The following is a 10,895-nucleotide window of genomic DNA, read 5'->3' as shown; positions in this document are numbered from 1 at the left end:
GGGCCTCAGATGTACTGGTTTCCACAGAACCATTGTCAGGCTTCACAGAGGCCGTTCTGAACCTAATAAATAATGTCAAAAGTCTCTATCACAGCCAAAAAATGTTCCTTTTGAAGCATTTCTAATAGTATTTTTGTTCTGCGGTGTCTCTCAGTGTCACAAAGAATTTGCACCTCACAATGGGGATGGGGTACATCGCGTGCCACTTCACCATGGGCCCAGGGATGGGCCCGACCCCACTTTGTTCTTCTCTCGCAGGTAAATGGTTTCGCTTGCCAGCCTGGGCTTCAGTTTAAGGATGTTTTCTAAGGGCCTTTTGAATCTCTAAACAGAGGTTTGGAAAACATAATTGAATGTCTGTAATTTAATAGTTAACATGAAATTTGATTACTCTCCATGTGCCTAGGGGAATTCTTCAGGCTATATTAAGGTTTTTATGTCAGAAACCTGAAGCTAGAACCTCTTTGGAGGCCCCTGAAACACATGGAACTAAGGTTAATGCAGAAGAGACACTTAGGGAACATTTATATCAACTTGAGGTTTTAGGCAGTGTTTTCGATTTTGGTTTAAGGTCAGTTAAACTTAGCAGCTTTTCACTGTGAGGCAATGCAGAAACTAATTTAGCAAATGATTTTATGAGTTTAGTTTTTTCTCTTTTTAATGTACTGTTTTTTTCACAGAGTGAAACACAAATCAATATTACCATGACATTCACACACAGTTTGAATTGCAAGTTTCTTGCAATTTTTCCACAAACTTGGATTTATAGAATTTGATACATGGAGGCTGTAAAATCCTACTGCATTTTCCCCTTCAGTTCAATATATATAAAATATATATAAAGCATATATACTACCATATATATACTATATGTAGTATGTCTACATTTTTGTGATCAGGGAACTCTGATGTGGTGTGTATTTTTTTTTTAAATATAATGCCTATAAATACCTTGGGCACTAGTGTCTTGTGGAATGCATTTGAGATAACATGACTCAAAACTCTATTCTAAATATACTAGAATCCATGTAAACCAGTAGAGGTCAAAGTAAGGGCTTCTTTAAAACAAAAAAAGAGGATCAAAGCTAAAGAGAGCAGTCCTTCATAAATACTTCCAGAAACCCGTTCTTCCTTGGAGGAAATGTAATGAGCTGTCTTAATTTACCTCATTTTGGATGCATATGGTTGGGAGTTTAGCTGGCCTAACTATGACCATAGTTTAGATAGTGATGGTAAAGAACATTTGCAGTTTTGACTGTCATAGTTATGGGGTACGGGTGTTCAGGTCTTTCTGAGAGGCACTAGAACTTAGACAAAAATGCCCCAAGGTAAGCATAGTTAAATCTTTCTTACTGTCATTTTTTTCTGAAAATCATGTTGAACAATTGTAATTGAGTATGAATCAATTTTAAGAAATAAATAATATGTGTATTTGCATTGGAGTCTGACTGAGGACTAGAACAAGGTCCTATAGTATAAAATCAATGTTGCTAAGATTTTGGGTTACAGCTTGCTTTTATTTTTTGGGGGGTATGTGATTTGATTTAAGGGATTTTTTTTTTTTACTTTATCTTACTTTACAATACTGTATTGGTTTTGCCATAAGGGATATTTATTATCACACGCTATAATAGTCTTCCTAAGAAGATAATGTGTCACTTTAGGAAAAAAATGTTTTTCTGAAAGTTTTGCTGAAAAATAGTGATAAAACTAGTACATGGAAGAAACAAAATATTTAAGAGCATCTCTAGTGAACAATGTTTATAAGTGAGGAATCCTTTTTAATATATAAGTAATAGTTATGACAGATAATGCTTCCTGAGTGTGTATTTTATATGAGACTGTTCTAAGCATTTAGAATATATTAATTCATTTAAGTCCTCACAGTGGCTTCATGAAGTAGTTACTATTGTCATTAGTGCCATTTCACATATGAGGAAGCTTTGTTCTTAACGATTATATATACGTTTGTATATTTTGAAGCTTATAATTATACCTGCTAATTGACTCATTTGTGTCCGACTCTTTGCCACCCCATGGACTGTTGCCCACCAGGCTCCTCTATCCATGGGATTCTCTAGGCAAGAAAACTGGAGTGGTTTGCCATGCCCTCCTCCAGGGGATCTTCCCAACCCAGGGATCAAACCCAGGTCTCCTGCATTGCAGGCGGATTCTTTACTGTCTGAGCCATCAAGGAAGCTTTATACGTGATATTATTATATACTAAACAATATTTTTTTGTATATAAGCCATATTATTGTGTACTGTGTCATTAGAACTATTATATAAGTACAATGAATATGTGTGTATATTCTATCTATATAGATATCATATATAAATTAGTTTTTATTTCATGCTATTGGTACCTAAGTGAGGTAAGTCTAGAAACTCTACTTATATCCCTCTTCCTTGTAACAAAGTGGAGAATGGGAGGTGAGTGTTGTGAGTTGAGGACATATATGTCTGAACACTTTGAAGAGCAGAGATGATCGTCACATAGTTCTTTTTGTGTGAAGCAACATCATCTCTGTGAATGAAGTCTCAGAAACTTAAGAAAGGGAAGGTGGTTTTGAGGTTCGTTAAAGATGGTAGCGCTTTCCAAGATTACTAGAGCTGACCTGCATCAAAGTGGTGGAAGGGACGGGACATCGTAGAGGGAGAGGGAAGGAAGAGCTCAGGAGCTGGGCTGACTTGGGTCTGAAGAGCCGGAAGCACGTTCCTATAAATGTGATCTGAACTTAGCATCTCGTCTATCTTTTGGCTGCAATATCTTCTCAGTAAAATTGGGGTAACATTTTGTTTACTGCAAGGGATACTTTGGGGATCAAGTTTCTACCAAATCAAAGCATTTTGAAAAGCACAACGGCAGTGCAAATGCAAATAATTATTTTGTGACTAGTATAGACAGTGGTGGTGGTGGTTTAGTCACCCAGTCATGTCTGACTGTTTGCAATCCCATGGACTGTAGCCCATCAGGCTCCTCTGTCCATGGGATTCTCCAGACAAGAGTACTGGAGCAGATTGCCATTTCCTCCTACAAGTATCAACAATAATTAGCGCAAATATCACCATCAGTTATGCAGGGCTAATGGAAGGCTTCTAGATACAGCTGCCTTACACTGACAGTGAGTATTATTTCTGGTGACCAGGTTATCGTGTCTCTATATTCTTTACCTTCATCAGAGCATTGTGGGGTTAAGTAGTACTGTAGTATCTCTTTTATTGATGAGGAAACAGACAAAGCAATTTGTTCAGACAGTGACTTCCTCCAACACTCATGCTCAACATTCTGTATTTTTAAAATGAAGTAAATAGTTGATGAATTAACAAAATATTTCATTAAGAACCTTCAGTTTAGAAGAGTTCAGAGTACAAAATGATAGTCGGCAGTATCTACCATCACAAGTAACTTTTTTTTTAAAGGTGGTTTTAAACTTAAAAAAAAAAAAATTTCTTGGCTGTGACACATAGCTTGTGGGATCTTAGTTCCCTGACTGTGATTTGAACACATGTTACCTGCATTGGAAGGTGGGTTCTTAATCATGGAACCACCAGGAAAGTCCCTCCAAGTTTTTTTTTTTTTTTTTTTAAAGAATGATTCCAGTTGTAAGTGTATTTCATAATGAAAGAACTTTATCACATTTCTCATGTTTTGACTCTGTAGTTAGTCAGTTTCCAAACCTTAAAGAAGATTTGACAATCACAGATAATTTAATATACTTACATAGCAAACTCATTAAAGAGGAGAAAGGGCTGCATTTCATTTTGAAATTTACCTTTTAAGTAGACTACTTAGGAATGGATTATCTTTAGATTTTAGGGGATAAGGTTGAATTTTGAAATATATTTAAAGATTAATCTTTTAAGATTAAAGTTGAAATTTCAGTCTTACTTTTAGTCATACTACATAACAGTACTCTTTTTTCCAAAGCTATTCACAATGATTTATACTTACTCATAAAAATAATTACTGATGCTCAGTGTTTATTGAGCCCTTACTCTGTGTCAAGCACAGTTCTAATTCTTTTATTATAGTATTTTTCCACCCTCCTTTAAAAAAAGTATTTTTTTTTTTTTTGCCACAAAGGTTTGTCCATCATTCTTGCTTGGTCTCTTTTGTTTATTTTTAGCAACCTTATTGAGATAATTTGTACACTATACAAGTCATCCATTTAAAGTGTACAATACACTGGTTTTTAGTATATTGACAAATATGTGGGGCCATCATCACAGTAAATTTTACATTTCACCTACTCAAACAGAAATTTTATCCCCTTTAGCTATCATCTTTCTATTCTCTTCTTCTCCACTCTCCAGCTCTGAACAATCACTAATTTGCTTTCTGTCTCTAAGGATTTCCCTATTCTGGGAATTTAAAATGAACAGAATTATATAATATGTGGTCATTTGTGACTGGCTTTCTCCACTTAACATTCAATATTCTTCCATGTTATAGGATGTCAGTATATTATTCCTTTTTATGACTGAATAATATTCCACTGTGTGGCTAGACCACATTTTGTTTTTCCATTGGCGTTATTTGACTATTTGACTATTATGAATGATGTGGTGTGTACATTTTTATTATGAAAAACTTGTGTGTATAAGCTTTTGTGTAAATATGTGTTTTCATTTCTGCAGGATGCAGTCTCTCCTTTAATCTTCCCAATATTTCTGATGGCCTGTTGTTACCTCTTTTTACACAAGTGGAAACTGGCAAGAGGGAGGTTAAGTTCCTCGTCCAGAGTCACATGGCCTAAACAAGGCAGAATCAGGCTGTGAATATAGGCATAGAGTTGGGCTGATTCAGATTTTCCTTGTTACTTCTCTTTAGATCATCTTTGCTCTGATGGGTTCTGAGACTTTCCTTTTAAAGATATCTAAGAAATTGCACAAAAGAAATAACTACTATTTAAATATATCCACCCACTCAACTTTTACCCATCATCTGACTACATGTCAAACACTTTTCCCAAAGTGAATCTAGGAAATAAAACTCTTAACAAATGTAATAGCCAGCATGGAATTAACATCACTAGCATAAATTATTTTTAGAAAATCACTCACTTTGCCCTAAATTACACTTACCTTCTTAATACACAGTGTGGATGGATATTTGGAATGGCAAAGACCATCCCCAAACTATCTATTAATTAATCCTCTTGGGGTAAATCCCTTCCTTTCCGAATTCCTCCTTGGGATAAAACCAGTATTGCATGTTAGTTTCTTCCTTCCCACACCTCCTCTAGGTTAGAGTTGAATTCTTTGAGATAGAGATTTTTTTTGTGTGTGTGTGACTTTAACAATGTCCTCTTCGCATGTCCTTGCATAGGGCCAACAATTGCTTGTTGACCCATTTTAACCTCTTTTGAGCGTCATCTTCAAAGTGTAACTGTCCTTGACAATGAAAGAGACCTTCCTATTGTCTGGTCCTTCCAGGCAAGCTATAGCATGGAGCTAAATGGCTTTCAGATGGAGGAGTTGACCAGAGGAAGGAGACAAAGTAAGCTGTTGTTCCTGAGTGACTTTGCGAAAGTTTCCCTTTTCTCTCTTAGAATGGTGCCTTTCTATAGAAGATGACAGACGTTTTGACAGGTGCAATATGCTTTGAACTGCTGTGTCCGAAAATTCTTTTGTCTTGGATTTTCCCAGCAGAGTGGTACATCTTGGGATGCTGATATGCATATTGTTTGCTTTTCATTTACTGTGGCGAAGTCTTCCTTCTCGCTTCCCCTCCACCTCTCTTTTTAGGCCCTTTGCATGCATGTCACTAACCCAGATGGGAAGACAAGTATTGGTGCAGAAACCTCTCCCTAACCTCCCCCCAGCCCCCCTTTTTTTTCTCAAAATGGAAATCACTTCTTGCATAGTTTTCTCATTATTGTCAGAAAAAAAGAAAAAGAAATTACTTAGGAGACAAAAAACAGTGACACATCAGAGGCAATGACTGATAAATTAAAAGCCTAATATGAATAGTACCTAATATATATGGACCATGTGTCAGATACTATGCTGAGACCTTAACATGAATTGTCTACTGTGGAAAAAAGTGAAAATTGTCTATGGCCTAATAAACCCAGTCACAATCACTGTTTACATTTTGGAGCATATCTTTTTAATACTTTTTCTTAACATATTGCATCTTTGTACTCTTCTTGCAAAAATGAGCTCATACTGCACACATTGCTTTATAAGCTGATTTTCCTCCTTATCACACTGAATTGTGGCTATCTTTGCAATATCAATAAATAGTGACCTTTATTGCTGTTTCAAAGACCTACAGAGAATTTCATTGCATAGTCATAATGCAATTCGCCAATCCGTTATTTGGGGACATTTTAGTGACTTGCAGATTTCACTATTAGCAAATATTTTTTGTAATTAATATGATGAATATACCTTACATGTTCTTATTTGTATTTTTTTTGATTATTTTTATACTATAAATTCCTAAATGTGGAAGGCTGGTTGAAATGCATGCAAGATTAAACTTTTGCTTCTCTTTTGCCCTTGTCAGAAAAATTCTAAAGTATTTCACTGGACATGCTCTCTGACTTCTAGAACTTAAAGAACTGGTATTAGAAAAGATTTAGCCTAAACTAAAAATACACACCAGAGATCCTAAATTGAATCATTTTGTGTCTTCATCTTTTGTCATGCTGTTTGATCTGCACAGGTTTTTCCGCTTTGGTATAAGTGTAGGAAAGTTTTTATTTGACAAATTAGAGGACTTCTCTTATTTTAGGAGCTAAACTGGGAACTTCCAAGCACTAACTGTTCCATATCTAAGTGGATATGGAAACAGAACCTTAATATGACCCAATTTGTTTCTCTGGATGGTATTTTGGGTATTTCTGTTAAACGTGGTTGTTGCCCAGCATCTTGTCCCAAGTATGACTAAAAAGAACAGCCTGAACCAATGTGGGAGGGAATTGTTTATTAAATAAAATTGCCCTGCCCTCTGTAATACATGATTTTATATTTTAATTTATATTTTCCTTAGTGCTCAAAAATTTCTAGGATCAGAGGAAGAATGTACTAAATCTCCCTTTTTATTTAGAGAGGGAGTTTTGGATTTTGCTAACATAAGAAATACTTGAAGATAATGTTGAGATGTTCAGTTATCTACCTTTCAGAACCATCTAAAGATACTCTTACAAATAGCTGAAGCACCTTAGCATATAAGCAGTAACAAACAGAAGTCAAAGAAGGTCAAGATGTGTCCAAGTCTGACATAATAATGACTATTTAGGTTTACAGAGCATCTGAAAAATCAAAATACTGTGCCCTATGGAAAATGGTGAAACACAGCATCTATGATTTAGACTGAAAAAAAAAAGGGACAAAAATAAATTTAAATGCGTATGGAAATAATGAGTAAAGGTACTTGTAATTTTCAAATAAGGACACATAAAGTAAAATTGGGTAATATGCTAAGATGTAATTTTTATTTCCAGTTTGCTTTTCTTGTAAATCTTATGGCCAGCTTATCTTGTTTACTTGGTAACACCGCCCCTGTCAACACACACACACACACATACTTTCCCACCCATCTCTGGGTTTTTTTTACTTTATTTTACTCAGTGGCTCTCCACAGTCTAAACTGAACCCTGGCTATGAAAATCAGCATAAGTTATGAATTCGGCTAAGTGGGAAGAGTTACAAAGTCACTTCTGCTTTCCTTTAAGCAGCAGGATGCTGGCCGTTTGGCCGTGGGTCATGTGATCTGCTGACCTCTATCTGGGTTCCGTGACTCTGCCTAGTAACAATTGATTAATGGTGTATGGTGACTTTGAGAGCAGATCTCATCAGTTCCCTTGAGTTTGAAGACTTCCTCATTATCTTAGACCTTTCACTGCTGCCCTTAGGAAATTTTACTCACAAATTAGGTGGAACAAAGTCTTCTCAAAGAAAATTATTTTCGGTGTTTGGTCATCGGGGAGCAGAAGGCTTGATGGTCATTTACTTCATTGAAAAGGGGAGTGGGAGGCAAATGATGATTATAGGACCCAGACAGCATTCAGGCTTCCTCCCTCTATGCTCCAGGACTGGGTTTTTAGAAGAAGCTATGTGGAAAAACAAACAAACAAACAAACAACAACAACAACAACAAAAAACTTGTCACTCCAGTGATGAGTTGGCTTCAAACAGTGTTTTGGTGGGGAACGGTGGGATAGGATATTGATGTTTGTGCTGGCATAGAGGTTATGAGCACATTTATTTCTGAGCTTTAACGTCCAGTGGCTGCCTGGATTCAGTACGGGGACTGCTGGTTGTCTACCCAATCTCTCTACTTCTCAGTAACAGAACCTGAGTTTTATTTAGGGCAACAATGTGCTAGGTTGAGTGTTCACATATCCATACTTCCCTGCAGCTAGAGTAGCTGTGTTAACAGCCTGTTCTGGTCAACTAGTAATAAATAGAATTCTACTGGAAAAGCTACCATTTTCTTGATAAAAAAAGGAACAGATTTGGTTACATGTCCTTTGTCTCTCATGGGCTTCCCTGGTGGCTCAGATGGTAAAGAAGCTGCTGCAATGCAGGAGACCTGGGTTCAATCCTTGTGTCAGGAAGATCTCCTGGAGAAGGGAATGGCAATCCACTCCAGTATTTTTGCCTAGAAAATTCCATTGACAGAGGAGCCTGGTGGGCTACAGTCCATGAGGCAGCAAAGGAGTCAGACACGACTGAGCAACCTTTGTCTGTTGCTTTTCTGCTTCTTCCTGCTTCCCGACAGATGCAGTGCCTGGAGGCGCAGAAGTCCACTTCTGATTCGGCAGACAACAGCCACAGGTTAAGGGTGGTGCCTGTGGGAGCAAGAAGGCAGCTGGGTCTGTGGGTCTTTGATGACTTCCTGGGCTGGTTATGAGCCCTGAGTTCTTTATGCTTCAATTCCTTGTTATGTGAGAAAAATCAAACCCTTATTGGGTTAAGTCACTGAAATCTGGTTCCTATTACACACAACTGAATACAGCCCTGATCAATGCTATTCAAATCCTGGCCCCATCATTTTCCACTTGGCTGATGCTCTCTAAACCTCAGTTTCCTCATCTACCAAGTGGGTGTTGACAATAGCCATTCCTGCCTCAGAGGCTTGTTGTAAGGATGAAATGCAATAGACAATCCATGTCAAAATCATAGCGTAACATCTGATTGTGGAAGATGCTGATATAAATTAGGTGTTATTAGAGATTTAGCTCTGGCTGCCGTCTCCTCTGATGTGCCACTATGTTTTGTCTCTCTGATATTCAAGTTAATACCATCTTTTTAAGATCTAGATGATTAGGTATTGATTAATGTTGGGATAGCATTTGACACATACTTATTTCCCATCTACTGTATATGTACCCAGTCCATGGACAGATTGCTAAATCAAGAAACAAGGTAGAATAAAAGCTGTTAAATATAATGGGATTATGATCTGAGAGGCTGTTTCTATTTCCAGAGGGACAAAGAAACTGGACTCTTAAAAAACTGAAATATAGTTGATTTATTGTACAATGTTGTGTTAGTTTCAGGTATACAGCAAAGTGTGTATATATGTATAGTGTGTGTGCATTTTTATATACATAAATACACACATATATGTTTGTATTCTTTTTCACATTCTTTTCCATTATGTGTTATTACAAAGTATTAAGTATAATTTCCTGTGCTATACAGTAGGTCTTTGTTATTTATTTTATGTATAGCAGTATGCTCAGTCATGTCCAACTCTGTGGTTCTATGAACTATAGCCTGCCAGGCTCCTCTGTCCATGAGATTTCTCAGGCAAAAATATTTGAGTGGGTAGCCGTCCCCTTCTCCAGGGGAATCTTCTTGATTCAGGATTGAACCTGCATATCTTGCATCTCCTGCATTGGCAGGCAGATTCTTTACCACGAGCACCACCTGGGAACCCTCTATATAGTAGTGTGTATCTGTTAATTCTGAATCCCTGATTTATCCCTTCCTCCCCCCTTTCCACTTTGGTAACCATAGTTTGTTTTCTCTGTCTGTGAGTCTATTTTTGAGAAGCAAGAATCCACCTGCAATTTGGGAGACCTGGGTTTGATCCCTGGGTTGGAAAGATCCCCTGGAGAAGGGAAAGGCTACCCACTCCAGTATTCTGGCCTGGAGAATTCCACAGACTATGCAGTCCATGGGATCGTGGAGAGTCAGACACGACTGAGCAACTTTCACTTTCTTTCAATCTGTTACTTCTGAATCCCTGCTTTATCCCTTTCTCCCCCCTTTCCTCTTTGCTAACCATAGTTTGTTTTCTCTGTCTGTGAGTCTATTTCTGAGAAACTAGGTATTTTCAAGGGGACACAAACCATGATTTGATCCCAGATCATTTAAATTTTACTGAATTAGAGATTTCTCTTTGTTTCCAGAGGCAAGGAATCAAGAGTTCAGCTTGTGACTAAGCACACACTTTAGATTATGAAATCTTTTGAAAGCAAGGTTTGTTTATCAGGTTTTTGTGCCATTCAGAAAAACAAGGAAACTTTGGTATTTTCTGTTGTTTACAACCAGAAAACGCTTGCTTATTAACTCTTTTTATGCCAGGATGGGAAGGTAAAATTATGGCAGGTGGGCAGTAATTGACTCCACTAATAATCAGAGTTTATTTTAGGTATTTCTTCCACCTTTAGATTGCATTTTTTGGTAACAAATGTTTTTTTAAAAAAAATTATAGGCTTTAGGAAACCTAAGTTCTAAATTCTGTGTTACCTTGAGTTAATTATTTACCTTCTCTGGGCCCTGGTTTCAGAGAAGACTCATTCATTCCTCTGGTAATGAGAAGGAGTTTCAGGGATCATGTTTTATGATTCTATGCTATTTCTAATTTTACCAACCTCCCTGGTATACCCACAATATCCTATTTTATCTACTTCCATTTGTTTGTGACC

The sequence above is a fragment of the Ovis canadensis genome, chromosome 3 (assembly GCF_042477335.2).
Source record: "Ovis canadensis isolate MfBH-ARS-UI-01 breed Bighorn chromosome 3, ARS-UI_OviCan_v2, whole genome shotgun sequence".
NCBI classification, from domain to species: Eukaryota; Metazoa; Chordata; class Mammalia; order Artiodactyla; family Bovidae; genus Ovis; species Ovis canadensis.
The sequence above is the reverse complement of the archived record's forward strand: the minus strand, read 5'-3'. Positions refer to the sequence as shown.